General features: G+C 39.1%; 1 protein-coding gene across 1 annotated transcript in view; it reads left to right on the forward strand.

Moving 5' to 3' along the window:
- Window positions 1-1123: 1123 nt before the first annotated feature.
- Window positions 1124-24124, forward strand: part of Gld (Glucose dehydrogenase) — a 178139-nt gene continuing 155138 nt past the window's right edge. The window contains exon 1 of the mRNA XM_065217882.1: window positions 1124-1910. The gene's annotated coding sequence lies outside the window, so the exon portion shown is untranslated. The remainder of the gene's footprint in view (window positions 1911-24124) is intronic.

The raw sequence follows: 24124 nt of genomic DNA on the forward strand, positions 1-24124 counted from the left end.
TTCCACTGATAACGAGTTAATAAATCAATTTAATATACACTATAATTTTGCTGTCACATCACTTTTTTGTAATCCTACGTCATATCTACGGTCGTGTCTTGGATACAACCTCTTACTTTTTTGTTTAATTAGATGAACGGAGCGACAGGCAAGCACTTAGAATAAGCTTCTTGAAGAAGATTCTAAATAAAAAGCTTCTAAACGAAGCTTCCAAAGTAGATTCTTAAAGAAGCTTCTAATGGAAGCTCATTCTAGACGCTTGCCTGTAGCTCCGCAGCAGCCTGTGATTAAAAAACAACACGGGTAGGACAGTCATTTTGAGTAGCTACGCAGTAAAAGGGCATTTTTCTAAAGTGACCCCTACACGATTGCTTATATTGACAATATTCGTATTGTCAACACATTCTATACTGACGTCAATATATCTGTTATGACAATATTTCTTTACTCACATCATCAATGTGATTGTCAGTAAATCCCCTTCGCGTCAACATATTGATACGTGTGGAATTTGCATAAGATTTAAGGAGCATTTCATCGTATCAATATTACATTTCCATAGCTGGCCATAATAATGATATATGGTAGTGTGAGTGGCAGTTTTTTTTAATTTGATCTTTATGATCGCTTGAAGCAACATAAAAGGTGTGAATTGCTTTGTGTATCACAAGTTCATATCAGAACATTACAAAACACTGATTTATAAAAATTCGATGTCCGATCTCACAGCATTAATTTAACGGCAGAAGTTAACAAAAAACATGCGTTCCACTAATAAGAATGGTAATGTAAAAATTACTGCAACAGCTAATCCAATGCTCCCTTTTCCACGTGACATTACCCATGTACAAGTTCTACAAGTGTAAATCATGTTCTACAGAACCCACATAAATCCAAAATTGTTACTTGGAATAGTAACACTGTGTAGGTGCCGGCGAAAGGTCAGTTATTTGGGGTTTGTCAAGTGCCATGCCGACCCAAGAACTGGCCGACGAGACCCAGCGCCAGCAAACGGAGTGGTGTGCACCTTGGCTACAACAACAGAGCGAGAGATGTTACTTGGCGAAGGCTCGAAAACGATTAAGAAACATAAAACTAACGCGCCGTAATGAGCCACCTCTCAGTCTCTTTCCAAAGCTCATCTAAGCTACATCCGTGTGCCTTCACCGAGCGCGCGCGTCTTGCAAACCTTACCGTGGCAGCGCACATTTCTTAAGGCTCATCGTGCAGTTGCTTTATTGTCTTTTGGTTCTTTCGTGTGTTTCGTTGCTTACTTTCGTGTACTTGCTTTTTTTTCTTTGGGATTTCCTTTCAATTCAAAGTGTGTGTAGCGTTCTTCGCGAACTTGGTTGATCTGGTTGTTGTTCTCAAAGTCGCGCGCCGGAGATCTTGACGGCGGTGGCGGGCCCAAGTGATCTTGGTGCAGACTCAGGTCGAGATTCTCGATTCATTCTTTCGCTGGACTCGCCGTGAATCGGATCGGTTTTCGCAAACACCGTGCAGGGACTCTAGAGAGGTTTTCCCCCTCCCTATCAGTAGAACTTATCGCCATCGCTAGACGGGCAGAACCGTGCGATTGGACACGGTGAACAGAGCGTGCAGGAGCTTGTTCCATTGGTCACGCGTGACTGGACCGAATCTAGTAGTGCACTCGAGTGGAAAGCAATCTGCAGCTTTGCGAATTTTGAATTTGCTAGTTCCGTAGGGTAATTAGTGCGGAGTGGATTGAGGTGAAACAGTAGTGCTTATTCTGTTTTTGGCGATCGTAGTCGGTGTTTAAGCAGTGAAATTTTGGCGGTGGATTTTGCGGTGATCGAAGTGCCAATTTGGGAGACAGCATCCGGAACCGGGGGCCGCATCTTACGGCATCGTTCCCAGCCGAGAAAGATCGACATTTCTCACGGAAGAAGGTGAATTTGCGTTTTTTTTCTATTTTGATTTTGCAGTGTTAATTAATGGTTAATTAATTCATAACGATGTTTGTTTTCGTAAGCAGCGAGCGACGACTATGGCAGGTTATGCCCCGAAAACGCTCGCTTCCCTTTTCATGCATAATTATGTTGGGTGGTAGTAAAAGTGGAAAACGATTCCACTGTTTTAACGGTTTCAGCTAAGCAAATAGCGACGAGTTATGAAATGGAAAGACGGGGGAGGGTCGGCAAGCGCAAAACCATTAGCAGTGAAGTATAGTTGATGGTGTTACGTTACTGGCGAACAGTGGAAACAATCGGATGTTTGAAAGTGATCAGTTTTTGTTGCCATAATCTAACAAGAAGTTTAACGTGTCATATTTAAATTGGATGTAAGTGATTATATGTTGATGAAGATCAACTGCTAAGAAAAACTGAATGACAACTACACGTTGTTTTGTATAAACGTTACATGTTGGCAAATGCATATTAATTTTTTACATCCTGTGCAGATATTTCACGACGGGTCTGTAATTGTAGTAAATACTTACATCAACTTGCAGTGAACCAGCAACCATTTTTGAAGCAGGTTCGGTGATTCGAACAAAACCGTCATTAGATATTTTCTTGATTTATTGAATTAGTAGGAATTCATTTACTTCACAGGGGGCGACCCCGGCGTAGTGGTTAGAATCCATACCTCTTGCACCAAAGTCACGAGTTCAAATCTCACTCCATGACAAGTCACGAATGACCCAAGAGCGTTAAAGTGACTATAATATAAAAAAAAAATAACTTCACAATTAGCATACATTAATTTCATGCAATTATTTGAAATTTATTCAAACGACCGAAATTGACGCCTAATTACCGAACACGGCAGGGCACAGGTGTCAATTTTATGTTGCCAAAATCGGGAATTTTGTGCGTGGTTTTTTATACATATATCCAGGCTTCATTTTCAATTTTCAATTGGGCAGTTTTTTGACATAGAGAAAATCAATTTGCATAGAGCCTTTTTTCAGCGGCGCTGGTAGTGTAGTGGTAAGCGTGATTACCTCTCACCCCAGCACGCCTGAGTTCAATCCCTGTCGGCGCCGCCGGGATGTTCTGAGACTGAGGCATAACATCTGATCACGACTTCCTTCAAGTAAAGCCATTGGTCCTCGGTTAATGAGTTGATGGGTCGATAGGTAGGGTCCAGGTGTAGAAGCTGCCTCTCTGGCGTCGGTAGCATTGGTGCTCAGCACGGAAAACAAGATCGACGGAAAACAAATCTAGGGAAAAAAAAGAGCCTTTTTTTTCCAGAAATTGAATCGAGGTAGGCCGTGCATTGAAACTGACGTGTTTTGTATTTCCTGCTGCTCTATTTTCCAAGATTTTACGGAGTGTACTGAAAATTTAAGGCCAAAAATTAAGGAGTTCGTTTAGTTGGAGGATTTTGGACACCCGGAAATCTTGTCAATAATTTTGAGAGCTTTTATTAGTGCTGTGTTTGGTTATTTAAAAAAATTGATCCAAAGAGTATTGAAGATTACCACGAGCGAACCGGTGCTATTTCGGAGGTGGAATTTGGTGAGATCTAGCTTATTATAAATTAATTATTTATGCATATAATACTAATTACGTGCCGGATTTCGAAACGTGAAGTGTGGAAGTGTGTTTGCAGTACCGTTATCAATATGATAACGGTAGTGTTTACATGCGGGGTTTATTGTATGTTGAAGTGACCTCGGAATGGACGTGAATTTACAGGCATTCTGAAATGGGTTGTTGGATCAAAAGTAGAGCTATCACATTCTAACTAACTAACCCGTACTAAAGCTGCTTTAAATTGTTAATTCAAGGATTATTGAAATCAATTTTCTTCCATAATATCACTGCCAGCCAGTGGCTATTAGAATGAATACACACTAGGCTGATGCAAAATTTGACATTTTCGCTCCACAGTGCTCAAGCGGTTCCAAATCGGGGCTGGATTAGCCACCCAAGGTTTGAACTGATTTGGTAAGAAACTGACTGGGCACAAACCATTTGAAGTTTTTATGGGAATTACTATGGGGGAACCAAACTTTTTCCTTCGTAGTCTTCCATCTTTCTTCCAAATTGCACAGTTAAAATTTTCTCAGCTACTACTTTGCGCAATAATGTTTTTCAGCCAAACATTAAATTAAATAGTTATTAATTGTTTAAGAGATTGATAATCTTATGGCATGATCAAGCAACTGTTTTGTGGGCAACACTGTATTCTGCAGTGTGGCATAGTAGCTATGATGTTTTGCTCTATTCTACGCGCCAGAAACACCAATGTTGCCTGCTGAGCAGTTGATTGAGCATGATCATTTGACAATAGTGACTTCAATAATTAATAACTTTTGGAGATCCTTACATTTTATCGAAAAATTTTCAACGAAGTTGTAGCTGGGAAAATTTACTACAAGTACAGCTATCAATTTTTACAGTAGAGTAATAGGGTTAATTATTAGATAGATATGAATACAAAATTTGGTTTTCCCATAGTAATTTCCATATAAACTTCAAATGGTTTGTGTGAAGCCAGTTTCTTACTAAATGACTTCAAATTTTGGAAGGCTAATCAGAAATCAAATTGGAACCGTTTGAACACGGTGGTGCAAAAATTTCAAATTTTGCATGAGTCTAATACGCACACAAACAAGCCTTTTTTCATAAATGTGTCGTTTTTGATAACAAAAAGGATTATTTTCGGGTAAGTTTCAACAGAATGGAAGGTAATTTTGTGGTGACATAAGCATCAGATATAGGAACGTATATAGTTTTGAGAGCAGTTGTTATGTTTTCACTCCCCAAAACTTTTTTTTAGCCAGCATGAACATTCTTGATAAGGCTGTTATAAATATAAAAATAAAACATTACAAATCATGGAATGGGAGGGGGGGGGAAATTGAAACATGGCCTCCCAAAGCATTTCTACAACTTTTAAAGGTGACTTAGGAATTTGGTTTTAGCGAAGCAATTTTTTGCAGAACATCAGCTTTCGCTTGAAAATTGAAAATTAATATTCGTTGTACCCCTTGATATTTTGTGTGACATGTTTGTGGGGCCATGGGGTCATAATTTTTGTTAAGATATTTGTATCGGCATTACTTTTACGATATTCAACCTCTAAGTTTTACAGATTAATGTTTTAATAAGCTTTGAATTAAAATCCTTGGATTGATGCTGTTTTTTTATCTTTGTTGGGGAAGACCTTTTTTTTTCATCGATTTGTTTTACGTCGATCTTGTTTTCCGTGCTGAGCACCAATGCTACCGACGCCAGAGAGGCAGCTCCTACACCTGGACCCTACCTATCGACTCATCAACTCATGAACCGGGGACCAACGGCTTTACTTCCCTTCCGAAGGAAGGCGTGATCAGAGATGGTATCCCTGAGAACATCCCGGTGGCGCCGATTGGGATTGAACCCAGGCCTGCTGGGGTGAGAGGTAATCACGGTTACCACTACACCACCGGCACAGCCGTTTGGGAAGATCTGATTTCCCAAAAATTACGCAAACTCGATTCCTGAATGTGTGTAAAACTCAATATTGAAATGCACATTATAAGAAGCAAGTCGAGTTTCCCCTAAGTTTTAAATCAGCGTTTTCTGGTTAAAAAAAATCATAAAAACGGACTCTCAGGAATGAATATATGAAGTTCTCTGAGTCAATTCTCTCTAACAAAAATGCATGTTAATTTGTTCAACATGACAGAAGGTATAGAAAACTTTGAAGACTTTAGAGAAGTATTAAAAATACCTTAGGGGCTGCATGTAAACCACGTAGACAGTTTTTGAGATGTTTCAGACCTCCTCCCACTGCGTTGATAACCGTCCATACAATTTTTTAGAAATTTGTATGGACCATATACATTTGCCAACTCCTTCCCTACGTAGTTTATGAACAGCCCCTTATATTTCCAGAGAGCCTGTTTGAAAACCGCACCATGTTTTGATTTGTCCGCTAAGATATATCCAAAATTAAAACAGGGATTCAAGTGTGCTCACTTAGAAATTATTACCGACTTTGGTAATGTTTTACCGAACTTTGAACAGCAGTAAATTTTTAAAACTCAATTCAAATGCTGTTTCTATAAATTTTAATTTCAAAACACTGTCAGCCTTGTTTAATTAATGGAGTCTTGCCATTGCGGTGAAGTTTGCCTAGTTTTGAAGCTTTAAAACTAACGAATAATAATGCCTGATTTTTAACGAACAGATCCGCTGTTGAAAGTTCGGTAAAAATTATCGAAGTCGGTAAGCATTTATAAGTGTGTGTCCACTTTATCCTACTTTGATAGCGTTTCTTCGCTGAATTTTAAGCTAAACTAATGATTAAAAGACTCCTTTCAATCAAAGTTTAATCGACCATTTCGTCTGGTTTAAAGGTACTTCCCAAGTAACAATTCAAGCTGTGCAGTAAGAACAGAAGCTGATTATTGGTTGATTTAAGTTGTACAAAGCTGATTAAAGTGTTTCGCTGGGAGATCCTTATTTTCGTGACCACTTCGAAACTTTGAGTGCAAAAATATCAGCTTCTACGATACGTACAACAATGATACTGTTACTCCACGTTTGATGTACTGCAACATACATGAAGTAGTCATTTTAGGTGAAATGGAGCATTAACTTCCGAGATGTGTGTAATTGAAAATTTGAAGTGGAAGTGCATATAATGCCTACGTGGTGGCCATTTGTGGACTCTACACGGAATCACCTTAACACCAGGCCGAATATATAGTTGTTTAGTAGTGCATAAAACGAATTGTATCCCCATAATTCAACCTCAATAAGTTAGCTCAGCTAAAGACTGGACAAGACTTATTCAAGTTTGACACTTAATACTCCACAAATCAGCAATTTGCTACAAATATGTTGATAGACTAATAGAAGAATATGGATCTATTGCACAATATTGTTAAATGTCGTCCGTGCCATGCGTTGCATTTCCGGAATTTTTGTTCTTCTAAATGCAGTACCTACCTTCCTAATCCCAAGCAGCACCAGCAGTAGACACAAGGAAGAGGAGCTTTTATGAATATTTTCAGATACAAGTGGACTGCGACGACGTATTCCTGTGTTTTGACTTGTTTATATACACTGGCTCTAATGTTGGAATATGGATCTAAGATTGGGCCCATCGCTTAAAATCTGCTATTTATCAATTTTATCTAGATGAACGCGTCATTGGGACGGTACTAATGGATATTTTTGGTCGCAATTGAAAATTTAGTCGCTTGCTGAATTTATGTATGGGCCAAATAGAAGCATTTAGGCCGACATTACATCTATTTCTCCTGCTCTTCCGGTTGCTTTTATTCAACTTAAATTGTATGTGCTTCAATTTACTGATCATTCCCTTTGCCACACATATGCCTACCCGCATAAACGCGAACCATAAATTGACCTTACCTAAAATGGTTGAAAATTGTTTATAATCCCTGCTAAACTTTAACTGAAATGGTTATGGAACTTTACATGAACGTTTAATGATAAAGTTTCAACCTTATGTATTATGGTCTTTTGGAACTGGACCTTACAAATAATGGGTTGTTAAGAACCATTATCGTTCCAAATTCTTGTTTTCTCCATACATTTTCGGAAAGAGAACTATATTAGAACCTTTTAACTTATGGCTTGAGAACTTTAATGGTAATGGTTATGGTAGTCAGTAAGGTCCACGAATGGTTTTGTAACATCGATCAACTTTATGTGGAATATATCGCGAATTGGTTGCGTGTAATTTACTGATTACCAATTCACGATATATTCCACGTAAAGTTGAGCGATAATACAAAACCATTAATGGACTTTACTGACTACCATAACCATTACCATTAATGTTCTCAAATCATAAGTAAAAACGTTCTTATATAGTTCTCTTTCTGAAAATGTATGGAGAAAACAAGATTTTGGAATGGTAATGGTTCTTAACAACCCATTATTTGTAAGGTCCAGTTCCAAAAAAACCATAATACATAAGGTTGAAACTTTATCATTAAACGTTCATGTAAAGTTCCATAACCATTTCAGTTAAAGTTTAGCAGGGATTATAAACAATTTTTAACCATTTTAGGTAAGGTCAATTTATGGTTCGCGTTTATGCGGGTAAGTGGACCAGTAGGTATGGTTGACGCTTGTAAACCAGCGACTGCCGGTTCGGATCCCGAAATGCAAAGGTAATGATAACAATATAAGTATTTAAAAAAAACAATTCGTCGGCATCAAGTCAAAGTAGTTCCATAACTATTATAATATATGAGGGGTCTTCTATGAATTGTTTTAATTAAAACTAGAAGGCTGATCAAGGATTGAAAAAGACTGTTATTGAATGCCTTAATATGCTTAAAATTTATATGACTATTAAGCCTCCGGCTGATTAAATTATCAGATTTAGATGGTCAAGGTCAGTATGTACAATAATCCGGACACATAAAAAATTAAGTAAAACACAAATTTCGCATTATATTTCGATTGTAGTTGTTTATTTCTGATTCATGGGATATTATTTTAAAATTCACGAAGTCAAAACATAACTGAGTGAACGCTCACGAATCATAAGGTCGCCCATTGTGACGCTCTGAAAGTAAAATTGACAGGTTTTATGAGTCAAACACTTAATTTACACCCTTTTAAATATTGAAGTGCTTACGTAGATATCCTTTGGAAAGGTCCGTAAATTTGCAGGTTTTATGCGTCAAACAAAAACTTTACAGTCTTTTCTTGTTACGTTCACATACAAAATATCATCATAATATCTTATTATTCCATTATATCATAAAACATTTTTTAAATGAATGGAATCCATTGGCACAATATATGTTAAACAATTCGAGTTATGTGGTCCTAGCTGATGGACCTTACCCCGTAAAAAGGCGGGCTTGAGCAGTGAAGGGGTGAATTCCATGAATCAAAATTGGTCACATTTGCAAAATAAATTGGCCACAACTTCTAATTAAATTCATCACAATATTTAACAAAATAAACCACAGCTTGAATCGAATTCACACGTGTGTGTGTGTGTGTGTGTGTGTGTGTGTGTGTGTGTGTGTGCCCGTAGTAGTGTTATTATGGAAGAACTCTCTCTACAATGTCGAATTTATGGTCATTGTAGACAGCTTTAGTCCGAGCGTTAGAAGGTGATAGCTCTAATGCAGATCAAGCAACCCATTTCAAAATGTCTGGAGAGTCACGCTCATTCCATGGTTATTTCCACTTTCAATCAGCCCCTCATGTAAGTATTAAAAGGTGCCCCACATCAAATTACATCACGAAAAAAACGCTATAGAAAATTACCCATTGGGTATTTTCTCTTGAAAATTTGGATAGAAGTAGTTTAGAGTGTGTTGTTTACACTGTATTTTTATCGCTGTCAGTTTTTCGAATGTTGGAAAAAATGGCGTCACCCGAAAAGCAACGTCGCAAATTGATTTTGCGCAAGCATCTGGAAAATCCTCAACTCTCTCATCGGGACATCGGACAACAATTCGGAATCGTGCAGTCAGCGGTGAGTCGTGTGATTAAACGTTACTTCGAAAACTCTGAGCATCGAACGGAAAGAGGAATGTGTGGAAGTCTTTCGTTCAGAGAGCCTAGGACCGGGAGGGACTGCATATGTACAAAGTTCAGAAGGCTCCAAATCGTGACAAACGGCAAAATACGGTGGGAAAGTCACGGGCCCGGAAACTGTACACCCAGATGCTGACGAAGCCTCATTGTCTCATCATGGATGATGAGACTTACGTCAAGGCGGACTTCCGGCAGCTTCCGGGGCTGCTGTTCTTCACCGCCAAGCACAAGTTTGATGTTCCGGAGGAAGTAAGCAAGCATAAACTTTCAAAGTTTGCCAAGAAATACATGATTTGGCAAGCGATCTGCTCATGTGGTAAACGGAGTGCGCCTTTCGTGACTACCGGGACTGTAAACGGGGAGATCTACGTCAAGGAGTGTCTACAGAAGCGTCTGCTTCCTCTGTTGAAGCAACACGAGGGCCCTACGATCTTCTGGCCGAATCTAGCTTCGTGCCACTATTCAAATGTTGTCCTGGAGTGGTACGAAGCCAACGGGGTCACTTTCGTACCCAAGGAAATGAACCCCCCAACGCACCGGAACTAAGGCCTATCGAAAAATACTGGCCTATTATGGAGCAGGCACTACGAAAGCATCCCAAGGAGGTCAAATCTGAGGAAGACATGTAGAAAAAGTGGGTTTCCGTACAGAAGTAGCTGCAGCTAGATGTTGAACAGAACTTAATGAGTGGAGTTAAGCTTAAGGTGCGAGCGTACGGTTATGGGTTTGAAGTTGAATAAATTAAATATGCCTAGAGCTTACTAATGGGTTATATTTTATTGTCTGAAAGTTTGAAAAGGTTCGGTCAACTCGGTAATTTTCCACAGCATTTTTTTCATAATGCAATTTGATGTGAAACACCCTTTACCTCCATCATTTGGAAACTAGTATTAAACACACACACGTCCAGTTTCAAAATGTTCTTTTTAATCCTGGAACGCATTTCTTTTTTTTTTTTTTTTTTTTAAGTACTTGAAGAGGTCTCACCATGTTAATTTGATTCCGTAGTTTTGTTTTCATCTACGCTTTGTATCTCATTTCGTGATTCATCGGAATGATCTGTAACAAGCCTGATTTCGATTGCACTTGCTCATACACATCCCCTTAGCACACAATGGATCCTCCTCTTTCGGTTATTTAAAAACATTTTCGCGTATATGACTTTACCAACTACCGAACATAGGATATGGTGGTAACACGCGATATTATTGGAAACTTTGGAAAGTCAACGGCCCTGAGGGAAAATTCAAACCGAAGCAAAAACGTGACAGCTAAATCGAAAATCAACCGCTCTCGAGCAGAACCTACTGCGATCCGTATCGAAATTATTCCCAAGAACCTTGACAACCCAAGTAACAATTTTGGTTTTATGAGGGTTCTGTAGACCATGATTAAGACTTGTAGAATGCTATAAAACCGTGATAAAACCTGCAATGTTACTTGGGAATTGGTCTCATTTTAAGGTGTTTCCTTGTACAGTCCATTTTTCCATCACACCTCGCAGTTTCAAGAGCATACAACTCAAGATCTACTGAGTGGCGCTTGTGGTGTAGTGGTAAGCGTGATTACCTCTCACCCCAGCAGGCCTGGGTTCAATCCCAGTCGGCGCCGCCGGGATGTTCTGAGGCATAACATTTCTGATAACGCCTTCCTGCGGAAGGGAAGTAAAGCCGTTGGTCCCCGGTTCATGAGTTGATGGGTCGATAGGTAGGGTCCAGGTGTGGGAGCTGCCTTCCTGGCGTCGGTAACATTGGTGCTCAATAAACAAGATCGACGGAAAACCAACCAAAGGAAGAAAAAAAAACTCAAGATTTACGAGGTTTATACATCTGCAAATTTCAGACATTGCTTGCTTCTCCACAGCAAACAACAAGTAGTAATTTCAGCTACGTGCATTCATAGAAATCTTATTTTTTTTACATGTGAAATTGCGAAGTGTAACACGAAAAAGGACGCTACAGGGAATCACCTTAACAAATATTTCTGTTTCTTCTCAACTTTTTACGAAAATTTGGAGCAAGCTCGAACGGAAAATTTCAGACACACCAAATGCAGCCTACAATGAATACAGATTGGAAATTAACTTTATGCAAGTTTGGTATTATAATTAGATCAAAGTAATTTTAAAAATATTTAACACATTTTTTATTAAATGGAAGATAACCTTCTTTAATGCTTTATTAAAGCATTCCGCTAGCAACCAAATTTCATTACTTCATTGTGATGGCTACCAAGAAATTGGGATTTTTCCCTTATTAGAGATTTGAATAGATTTTTCTCCTTTACTTTACTAAAACCTTTGGTTATTAGTAGTTTAATAGGTTCCGATTCTACATATTGTAGTTACATTTTTATACCTGTGATCATGAAATTTTTACCTCTAGGATGAGTACTTAAGGGGGTTAGATTTTTGATAAGTCTTTAGTGTGAATGGCACTGATGAAGACTGCACATTGTAGTCGAAATACGTATCTGTCATGGATACCAAAATGAATTAAGTGGATTTTAATGGAAGATAACCTTTTTTGCTGTTTTATCACATTTTTTTTTATTATTTTGTGACTATTTTTTTATAAACATAAAATATTCCTTTACTCAGATTTTTTTTCCGCTTCAATTAAAATAGTAATATTTTATTCGCATATTGCAGGAATTTTTTTTGTTTTTTTTTCCTTCGAGAGTCCATATTTTTTTCTCACTTCATAATAGTGCTAAAATAAGCTGCGACATAATCACATTTATTGTTATTATTATATGTGTGTTAAATATCCATTTTGAAAACCGTAAAAATCTTTCATCATAAGATGTGAAGCTTAAAAAATAAGAAATTGCAAAAAAAAAATCAAAAGAGGATGTTCTGTAACACCCTAAGCAACACGGCTTGTCATAATAAAGTTGAAAATACTTTCCAATGACTTACGTATAGAATCAATAATGCTTTAATTTACATCATTTAATACATTTATACAACCTAAAAAGCACAAGAAGCGGATCTTATAAAACTAAACATGTTTTGGAAACATCATAAAAACCAGCGGCAAAAAATAAAAAAAATAAATGAGCATGGGATTCGAACACAGGTCCTTGGTGTGAAAGACTTATTACTTCATAACTAGACCAACTCCGCTTGATAAAAGGTTAATAATAAGTATCTATCATGTTCTTGCCAATGGCATGGAAATTATATTCTTGTGCAACACGCCTGCTTCGATCCGTCATAAAGAAGTTTTGTAAGCAGAAATGCGTACATTTAATTGCCAGAGTGTTATTTAAATGTATTTTCAACTACTTATAACACATCCTGTACCTTTTCAGTTGCATTAATTTATGAGATGTCATAAAAGAGTGTTTTCAACTTTCTTTATAACAAACCTCCGAAAACCTCATAAGAAACTGTCAATGACTGCGTGAAGTGACAGTCCGGCTCAATGGCGCCATCAATCTGGAAAGTGCAGAATCTCTTCAAGAGCTTTATAAATTCAGCTAAGATTTATTTTGCATACGATAAGTTTTATAGCGGTATTAAAACAGTAAGATGCACTTTTTAATAACATTTAAAGTATAAAGCAAAAGAAAACTATTTAGGAAAATGTTGAATTCTAGGAAGTATGGAGAAAACATCTTTAAACCTCATATAAAACATGGGATGTTTTATGCATCACTTATAATACATTAATACAACAAGTCGTTCCAATTCTTTTTCAGAAAGATGGTTTGTGTGTTACTTGGGACTAGTTTACAGCATATTTAAACTTTGTACGCTGATGGCCATTTCCCATGAAAAATCGTGCGCTGAATCCAAAATGTGGTCAGAAAAATCTTAGTATGATAGTTTTCTAGATTCTGCTAAAAAATGAAACTTCACTTACATAGCGTTTGTATAAGAAAATGGAAGAGTGGCCAGTATTTTTGATTTGTTGTCTTTGCTATAATACGGCTGAAATTTATTTTTATTTTTCCTTGATTTTTTTCCGTCGATCTTGTTTTCCGTACTGAGCACCAATGAACCCTACGTATCGACCCATCATCAACTCATGAATCGAGAACCAACGGCTAAACTTCCCGTGATCAGAGATGTTATGCCTCAGAACATCCCGGTGGTGCCGACTGGGATTGAACTCAGGCCTTCTGGGGTGAGAGGTAATCACGCTTACCACTACACCACCGGAGCCGCTAAAAAACACAAACTATTAATTATCAACAATACTACTAATCTCACTGACAAATGATGTTCAGTTGATCGAAAGCTTTACCTGGCCTTTAATTTAAGTGCTCATATTATTGATTTAGCTTTATTACAGCCAGGTATATTTGTTTTGTAGAAAACAAACTTTTTTTAAGTGAATTTTTTTTAGTTGTATCTAGAAAACTAACCTACTGAGATTTTTTTCTGACTACATTTTTGGATTCAGCGTACGATTGACATAAGAATCATGGGTCAAACATTGAAGTAATTTTTAACTTTTATTTGTAAACTAGTGTAATTTTGTTTATTTTTAATGAAAAATATTAAAAAATGTTGAAGAAGGTCGTTTTTTGTTATTTAAGTTAAACTTTTTTTTTTATTCAACACATATTAACTCAAAAAAAAATTACAGTGAATATTTTTCCTGAAAAGTGATTATCGTTTTCTACAACTTTGTCCCAGACATCATTGGTGCTGAACTCTCCCTAACTCGATATCCAATAGCTTCGATATCGAGTTATAGAATTCACAGCAAAAAAAAATAATTTTAATATCTCCTCAAAGTGGATGCACTTCAATGGTGTCAAAAATATGGTGTAATATTACTTGCCAAAAAGGACAAAATTATCATTAATGCAGTGCATGAACTGACATGACGCTATTTTAACTGCATTTGTTTATTTTTGTGGCCATAAAAATTCCATGAGATTTTCGACATGATTGAAGTGCATCCTCTTGGATGTAATATTAATATTTATTTTTTGCTATAGTATAGTAAAACATGCATGACTACTGTGATAGCGATTTTATAAAGGATTGTTATTCTATAACTCGATAATTCTTTAACTAGACGGCCCCTTCAATATCGGGTTGTAAAGAGCTCACTGTATTTAGCGGAATTCGAAACCGCAGAATTTTAGCGCAAATGTGAATGATTGATCAAAACAAACAACTATGCAAAGTTTCATGCAAATTGGAGAAGATCACGTCAGATCGAATCGTCATTTTGCGAGGAACTGCTCTATCGCAAACTGTCAAAAGGAAAAGATAGCCAGCTAATCAAAATTTTAAAACTCTTGATTTAAATTTCACGATCCCGGTCATATTTTCACTTTCTATTGACCTTTAAATTCCCACCTAGATGTAAAATAACTGAATAAAAAATTAGAGAAAGAGAGAGTGATCACCAGACACGAAAAACAGATCCGCGAGAAATTTTAAAATTATGCGAATCTGATTTAAATGGCTGTGGATGGGGCGAAAGCAACACAATGTTTCCAAGCTTCCTCCTCTCTAGACGGTCGTTCGTGGGAGTGTGCTGATTTGCCGCGTCTCGGTGGAAACAACCAACAAAAGAAAGAAAGGAAGGAATATGAATCCGAAGAGAGAAGATAGGCAAATTTGCATCATCGTGCAATATATTTCCTCGAGCATAAAACTCTTTTCGGATGTTTTCTTTTTCTTTTATAAATTTTATTGAACCCAGCAGCAGCAGAACCATCGATTGAGTTAAGTGTCATAATTTCGAGCTCTTTTCCGTTCACTCCTGGGCTAGGCTCGTTTGGATGTCTTCATAATAAAAATAATGCCGTCGAGGAGGGGGTGTCACCTCTGTTGGTGTAATTTGACCGCAGACTGTGAGACGAAATTTATTTTACTGTGTATCCCAGCTAATTAGCAACAAATTGGTCATTGTGACCAAATGAGGTTCGGTGCAGGGGAGTTGTAGGCATAGAAGGTGGTTAAAGATTAATTGGATGAGACGAATCGAGCGAGGTGTTACTTTCGACTCTGTGCTCATCGGATTACATCATTCCAGGCCTTTGACAATATCTTATCGATAACTCTTCCATTTTTTTAATTTTTTGTTTTTTTTTTGTCAAAGTTGGTGCGAACATAGTAGCGATAGGCTACACTGAATTGTGAGGTTAGTGTTTTTTTATTGTTTAATTTACTCAGAAAGAACCCTCTTAGAGCAAAACATAATAAAATCATGTTGATACACTGTAGGTACCACTTCCATCAAAATGCTCCGTACGCATTTAAGTTGACGACTTCCTTATGGCACCTCTGCAGCCCATTAAAATTTCACACTCATCATGAGCACAGACACTGATCACCTGACACGACGTCACGGTCGGTAAACCGAGGACAACTTTTGTGTTCGCAACCTATATTTTCTCGTTTCCGAGAATCTTCTACCGCCATATCAAGGGATTAGATCCCGACATATGCTGCTGCACTACTCCGGATGCAATCTCTAATTTCATGATATTTTGCACCACAGCATCGCTCTCATCATTACCCTATCTTAATATCCTAATCTTCGCACCATGATCCGTATGCATCCCTTGTATTGCCAGTCAGCTTACCGTACCGTCGACGTTGCTTTTATTGTTCGTCGCTTTTGGGACGTATCCTCGATGGTATGGTACGGTGGAGTTTGTGGTAGTTAACATTTGAAAAGTTTTATCACAACAGGAAAGTTTTATCGTTAAGAGAGAAAGAGAGCTACTGCTACCTTTGTTACTGTTACCAACGAAGAAGGCTTCTACCGTCTGCTGCCCTGGATTATGACCATTTGATGCAGCCAGATGAAAACAATACCCTACAGATGGGGAGAGAGCGTGTCAATGTGTTCCATCGAGGGATGGTTATCATTACTTCCGAAGGACGAGAGTGACTTGTTAGAATGCAGAGACGGAGGTTGACTTCTTTTCGAAATGCTTCGCTCAAAATGTGATTTTTTTTTAAATTGGTAAGCGAAGCCAGTGCATCTGGAACATTTGTGTCATGTAGCTTCAATAAAACTAAACTTGAACAACCCGATCCGGAGCGACGATGCACATCCTCGAATGTAGTAATTTTCTCCAAACCAGTTCGAACGTGTTGTCGGTGGATGATGCCATTTTGCTTTGGAACCCGGCTGTCCATAGTTGTTCGGTTCCTTCTTCAAACGCCCACGGTCGTTGGTTGAACTTTTGCTGAATCCGATATACCTGCATGATGCAGAGAATGACCATCAGGCTAGGTAATTTTACAATTCCGCTGGAATAAATAACCAGTTTTATGAAGTGACTTTCATCGTTTACTTTTAGAATATGTCATGGGCTTTGAGTGAGGCACAAATTCAAAAGAATGCGTAATGGACAAAGCAGGAATGAATGTCGAAGCCAAAGTGTCCCTAATACTGCGCCTTGGCATTAATTCTAAAATTTTACAATTGTATTGTCCAGATGACGTACTCATCTAGGACCAATTGAAAATTAGGAGATTTTTTGTATCGACGGACGGTACCCGTCTTTAGATCCAAAGGCCAAAGTTAGATCTGTTTCCCCTACACACTTCAAAAAACAACATTTGCAAACAAAAAAAACCGAATTTATCCAATCTGCAATCTTACCCTTCTTAAGTATTTCATTTCTGGAACATGCCTTCGTACATGCCAATACGGCTTTCAGCACTCATTAATATTACTTTCAAAAGTTTTCTTTTGCAGATAATTCCTTGGAAAAACTTTTAGAAATTTGAAGGGAATAGCAAAGAGAATTCCTTTTGTTTTTTTTCGTCTATGACAGCGGTTTACAGACTGTGTTTAGCGGAGCACTTAAAGCTCCAACTAGTCTCTAATAATTCTTCGTGGAGCTATAAACTGGATGAATGGTAAAGTGTAATTAAGTTTCCACCAATAGCAGAATTCAATTTTTCAAGTCCTAAATTTAAAATTTTATGCTAAGCCATTGGATCGTGAAACTTGTTCTATGTCTGGAGCTGTTTTTTTTTTTTTTTTTTTTTTTTTTTTCTACCCATCTATATATATGTTAATGAATTTCTGTCTTTTGTATGCAGGGGTTTTTGGGCCCGGGAAAGGTTCTTATGATAGTTCGAGCTTCCATACAAATGAAACATAAATTTCTGCATAACTCGAGAACTTATCAAGCAAATGGAATTAAATTTGGCATGTGGAGGTCATAGGGGGCCCTTAGATCAGCGCCCTCCGGATTTTCTGAGGCATAAAATCTCTAATCAAGCCTTCCTTCGGAAGGGAAGTTTGTCCTCGGTCCATAAATTGAAGGGTCGATAGGTAGGATCCAGGTGTGGTAGCTGTCTGCCAGGCGTCGATAGCATTGGATCGACTTAAAACAAATCTTATTCTCTTAACCTTCTTAGTCTGGGATATAGGGATGTTTCGTACACTCTGATCTCAATAAACTTACAGTCCTAGATACTGCAAATATTTCTATGTTTGAGCTTGGTTGGAAAATGCCATACTAATATCAACATGAAGCTTAAGTGTGATAGTTTATTAGCTAGAGAAAGTTCTCAAGAGGGTAGGTTGATACACATAACATATGTGGAACATAGTTGAAGAAGCTAATTTCAAATAACAGACTAAAGTGGTAATTTTTATACGATAGATGAGGAGATGAAAGTATAGAATTGATAGTTTCGTTCAGAGTACGGCAGTGTGAAAATTGCATATAGAAGTAGAAAGCGAGCTAGACAACTTTTAGGAAGGTACAAATCAGTTTTATCATCTCTCTTTACCAAACTCCCCCTTTGAAGAGGGATGGTGAAGGGTGTCCACCCCTGGGTGGAACTCTATCATCAAAAATCGACCCCATTTCAGTAATTTCAAATGGTATAGTAGGCCATCGATCTGTCAAATTGATTATACCAGCTGTGAAATGAGAAAGGAGATCACGGGGGTAGCCGATTCTATTTAAATAACTATAATCTGGTTTATTATTCTAAATTTTCTTAGCGCTTCTGAAATTATGTTCTTTTTTGCCTCAACTATATATGCACTTTATTTTTAACTATATAACTAGCTTTAACAAACTCAAAACATTGCTTCACATTAAAAAAATAGATTAACGTTTGCATAAAAAAGTAGACAGTTTTTGCCGATTTTTTAAGCAATGACCTGCTACCCAACGATTAATCATGAAATGTCATGAACTATATGCAGTCTTCTAACTTTAAGTTTGAGCGGGTATATTTTTCAATTTTGTTTCTGTAAACTTAGAAGAAAAATTTATGTACCATTTTTTTTCCAAAACTTTTTTTCATTGTTTGGAATGCAGCAACCTTTAATTTAATTTGGATTCGTAGGGGGAAAAATTCTACCGCGCAAATTATGAGTTCTGCACAAAAAAACTGCAAAATTTTGCGGTTTATGCGCAAAATATGCTGACCATCGTTCCATTCACAAGAATTTTGACCTGTAATACCCAAGGATTCAACCCTCGATATGTTTCTCAACTGCGGCAAAATAAAATTTTTTGCTCAAATCCCAACACAAAGATCTACTTCAATTACTTTGTACTAAAAAACGTGGAAAAGTTTATCGAAAAGCCAAAATGTGGGACATCCAGCGAGCAGTCTCAAAGTTACCAGGAACGGCTAAAGGACCAACAACTGGAACAATTACCCTAGTTTTATTTCTAGCCCTTTTAGAACAAATCAACCTTAACATCCATCAACAGAATATTTCGTGATGGAATCATAACGTTCACAAGTGACTTACTAAAAGAACAGTGACAAATTTTCCAACATACAACAATCATTGAATCTTCAAATTTGTTGTAGTAAATTACATTCAATAAACGTAATTTCCGTAATGAATGCAATGCAATTCAACCAGGTCGAAGAGACGAAGAAATATTACATCTGTAAATTTTCAATATTACTGGCTTTTGACCGACTTGAAAATACTAGTTAAAAAAATTCTAGTCGAAAAAAGAATGACCGCACTGCCATGACAATTTATAATTCACCTTTTCCACCACTCTGTAAGTCTTTAAGTGGACCCTACACGATTGTTTTTATTGACAAAAATCGTATTGTCAATTCATTCAATATTGAGGTCAATACATCGGTATTGACATTATTTCTGCATTAGCATCATCAATATTACTGTCAATAATTCCCCTTCGCGTCAATATATTGATAGGTGTGGGGTTCGCTTTACCCTTATGGTAAAATCCCATCAGCAAACGTCAATCTGTTCGTGAAACATGGTGGTCATTTCCTTACCCTTGCACTCCTATGAAAATCCCACAAGATACTGTCAAGCTATGCGTGAAAAGACGGGGCTTACTGAGCGTGAAAACCATATATCTGCTTTTCTTTCATAATAGCCGAAGTCGCAAACGTTTTACAATTACTTTTTCCACGAACTTCTCGAGAATGAAAAACCAACACAATGATTGTGTAGAGGGAGAGTCCCCCTTTCTGATAGAATTGGTGGCTTACATGGATTGAGTTTGAACTACGAGAAATTCACGAAAGAAGCAGTTGTTTACGTTCAAGGTTGCAAAGACTCATTTCAGCTAAAATAATGTTTTTCGGAATAATAAAACCAAAAGATGGTATGATGGCATGTTTTACTTGTAACTTACAAGAAGAGGTTACAAAGTATGCGTTGGAAACATAAAACCTGTAAATTTTGCTTTCTATGAGTCACAATCAGCGATTTGCTGATCGCTGAGTGAGTGAGTGAGTGAGTGAGTGAGTTTGTGAAAAATCGCTGATTGTGACTCTCATGAAGTGAAATAAACAGGTTTAATATGTCAAACACATTCTTTGCAACCTCTTCTTGTATCATACCAATTCAAAATTTGATCATGGCATCTAATTATTTCATAATTTAGAAAAACATTGTTTTAGCTGAAATGAGTCTTTGCAACCTTGTTTACGTTTTCAACATTGGTCCTTATGAACGCTCAGTGTCGTTATCACGAAAATTGTATTTTGACAGATCGATGGCCGACTACAACAACAAAACAAAAAAGGGGTCATCTTTTAGTCAGTTAATTAGCATGAAGTTCCACATATGTTATGTGGTTGATAGTTCCGCTAAAGTACAGCAGTGTTAAAATTTAATAGAAGTTGAAATTGAGCGAAGAGCCATTAATGCGACAGTACCAGTCAAACGCACACTCCTTTACCTAACTCATACATTAATGGATGAGAGAACTTGAAGTTTTTCATCAAATCCACATTTTTTTTTTTCAAAATTTATTCAGAAGATTTATAGCCGTTCATCTCCGTAAAAGGTAGGAAGCCTTAGAGAGGTTCCTCAGCCACATTGCTTGGATAAAATGCTACTTCAACATTTCATTATCTGCTTAGCTAAAAGTATAAACATTTAGTACAATAACACAGTAAACAGCATAAAGACAGACTAAAAAGGTACAAATTAAGAAAAAAAAAAGAACCAATAACAAAAATTGCTCCACTGTAGGAGGTCCGTGGGAGCCCCTATCCAGTGTTCTGACGGCCAAAAGAATCGACGCCTTCAAAAAGCACAGTACAGCTGCTTGGGTTGAGGCCACGTCCCCTAGCATGTCCTGTACGCTGGCGAGCAGACCGTGGAGGTAACGAAGATGCTCGAATTGTGGGCATACGCATAACACGTGCTCCACCGTCGAAGGAATATGGAAAATTTCACAGGTCGTCCTGAAGGGTTCTCCGCTGAAAGCCCGTGAGATTAAGGCGTGCCCTGTTCGGAGCCTGGAAAAATCCTATGGTCTCGCCGGTTCGCGATCCATCACAGTGCACCTTGTGCGAGTACCGAGGACCAGATAACCCGGCTAGGTTGTCCGCCTAGATGTTCCCTGGGATATCACTGTATCCGTGAATCCATGGGTAGGTAGTGTTTGGTGGCTAAACCTTCAGGATGCCCTGGATCCAGGGGCGAACCGGGACCTATGGCGAAAGAGCCTGAAAAACACCTGAAAACACCGAACCTGTGGCTTTGACAGACGTCTACTCGTCTTAATGTCACCAGCGATTCCCATTCGTGATACATGTAGTTGGGGTACGATCCGGTTAGCTCTACTACCAATCACCTAAAGGCTACGGAATTGTCCCGGCTATGAACTTCTCCTTTTTCCGGCTGTCGATGTTTGGTGCGGAAGATTGCAAACGCTTATCTCCGTACCAATGAATCTTGGCCACTGGAGAGAGCTCTGCGTGGGCGATTGTACGCTAAGGAGTCAGATTCTGTCGTTTCCGGCGGTGTTTTCCTAAAATGCAGCGGTTTGTTGGTAATGGCTGCATAGATGCGGTACCGGAAAGGCTTAAGGGCAGGAGCCGGAGATGATGCGCGTGTAGCTATTGTACACCGGAGCGAGTGTTTGTATTGCCTTGTCGGTGTCGATGCAGGTCAGCTCGAGTCCGGGCGGGCTATCTACGATGGCCCGGGTAACACGGAAACGCACTTCTCTGTTAATGGAGCGGTGGGGACGGGAGATTCAGCTGGCCTAGACCCCTTGAAGGTGCTGGTCAAAACTCAGCAACCGGTCAATGACAACCCCCCATAAGTCTCACAGTTTTTTTTTTCAGTGGGATGGCTTGATCTTAATGGAAGGTCCGCAGACCTGATGTCAGTACTGGCAAACATGGTACCATGCGCTCTTTCCAGCAGACAGCTGAAATCCTTTCGAAGCGGCCCATCTGGCCACGGCAAAACCCCCTACTTGAGCCTTGATCCTCGTTCGTCCTGGAGTCCGACCTGTGGCTACGATTAACACGCTTGAAGACACTGTTCATGGCTAACAGGAACCAGGTGACAGCGATCACTGAACCTTGAGGAACGCCAGTTTCCTCGCAGAAAGTGCGGGATTTGGTATTACCTACCAAGATCCGGAAGGATCTTCTTCTTCTTATTCGAATTTCAAGCTTATTTCTTAGTGCATATTAGATTATTGCGTGCTCTCAACTTAGTGTTTCCACAGTTATTAATTGAGAGCTTTCTTTCGCAATACCAATGCATGAGTTTGTATATTGTGTGTCAAGCACAATGATTCTCAATGCCCAAGGAAGTCGAGAAAATTTCCAACCCGAAAGATTCCCTCGACCGGACCGGGAATCGAACCCGCCGCCTCCGGCTTGATAATATCGTGTCTTTACTGACTAGGCTATGAGGCCCCTCTAGGAAGGATCTGCCAGTCAGGAAATTTCAGACGAAATGGATGATATGGCCGCTAAGGCCCCAGCTGACGAGTTGCTTCAGTACCGAGGGCGTCCATGTACGGTTGACAACTTTCGCAATGTCCAAGGAACCCAACTCCGTATGGAGACCGTTATCCTTGGCGTCCTTGAGGAGCTCTTCTACCGTCACAAAATACGTGGATGTACCATGACCTTGCCGGGATGCGTGTTCTCGATGGTCTAGAAGGACACTAGCCTCGATAAACTTCTTCAGGTGTCGGTTGACCATCCGCTTGAATACCTTTTCCATGCAGCAGGTGAGCGCAATGGCTCGTTTGCTTTGGGGATGGGAACAACCAAGCTCTACCTCCAATGCTCTTGATACGAGTCCGTCCGCCAAAGCTGGTTGAATAGTTTCAGCATTTTACTTTACCCAGAGTAGGCAGGTTCTTGAGCAGCGGGTAGCCAATCTCGTCTGGGCAGCCTGATTTTCCGATGCTCCTACTAAGTGCGCCAGGTGAAATCCTGGTTGATCCTCAGGTTGTTCGTGTCCCTTAGAAACGCAAAAACTGCTTACGGACGAAGTCGATGGGTTTGCTTGCCATTGGAAGGTCTCCTCGTGCTTGGAAATCACCGAGAGGTCAGCAAAGTAATCGCCAAGCATATCTGCAACAATTGTGGGGTCGGAGGCTGGAGCGCCGTCTACCTGGATATGTAGTGGGGTCGTGCGGCGCTTGCCACCGAGAGAGTTGACCTTACCCCAGAGCTCCGCCGAAGACTGTGAGGCGTTTATGCTTTCGAGGAAGTCCGTCCAACTGGATCGTTTGGCATCTCGGACCAATTGGCGACACTGGTTGTGCCGTTCTCGATAGGTACATCCGGATCATCGATGGGAAGCCGTTTGATTCGTAGAAGGGCTTTTCGTCGGGCCTTGACTGCCATCTTCGTTTCCTCGTTCAACCTTCTAAGGGCTTTACGCCCCGAAATGCTTCAGGTTTTCGGAATGATTGCTGACGCAGCTGCGTTTATTGCTTCAGTGAAATTCTCGATTCTGTCTGGGTTATGTTGAAGGAGGGACAACGAGGTCTACGCGTTGCTGCCCGTTTAGCGACTGACGCTCCAGTGAATTCTTCCAGCGAGGGAACGACTTACAGCAGTTACATCGATCGCCGTGGTGTGCCGCCCATTGAAAAAGGTCGGCGATCCGTCATTAAGGATGACCATATCCTCCCTTACGAACTTGTCTACAAGTGTGGAATCTCTCAAGTCAAAACGGGAGCGCCCCAGCTGGAGCGGTGCGGATTAAAGTCTCCCAAAAATATACGCCGTTCAGGTAGGTTATCGAAGATGCTGTCGATTTGACCGTTGAGGTTTGCTATTCTGCCACAAGACAGGTATGCGGCATGCTATTGCGATGTTGGATGGTACTTCCAAGTGAACTGCCAAATTATGCAAATTCAGAACCTTAGTATAATGTTTCATCGCCTAAGACCTCGTAAAT

This window comes from Ochlerotatus camptorhynchus, unplaced genomic scaffold (genome assembly GCF_037179485.1).
Source record: "Ochlerotatus camptorhynchus isolate MF236.1 unplaced genomic scaffold, CSIRO-AGI_Acam_v1.1 ptg000081l, whole genome shotgun sequence".
NCBI lineage: Eukaryota > Metazoa > Arthropoda > Insecta > Diptera > Culicidae > Ochlerotatus > Ochlerotatus camptorhynchus.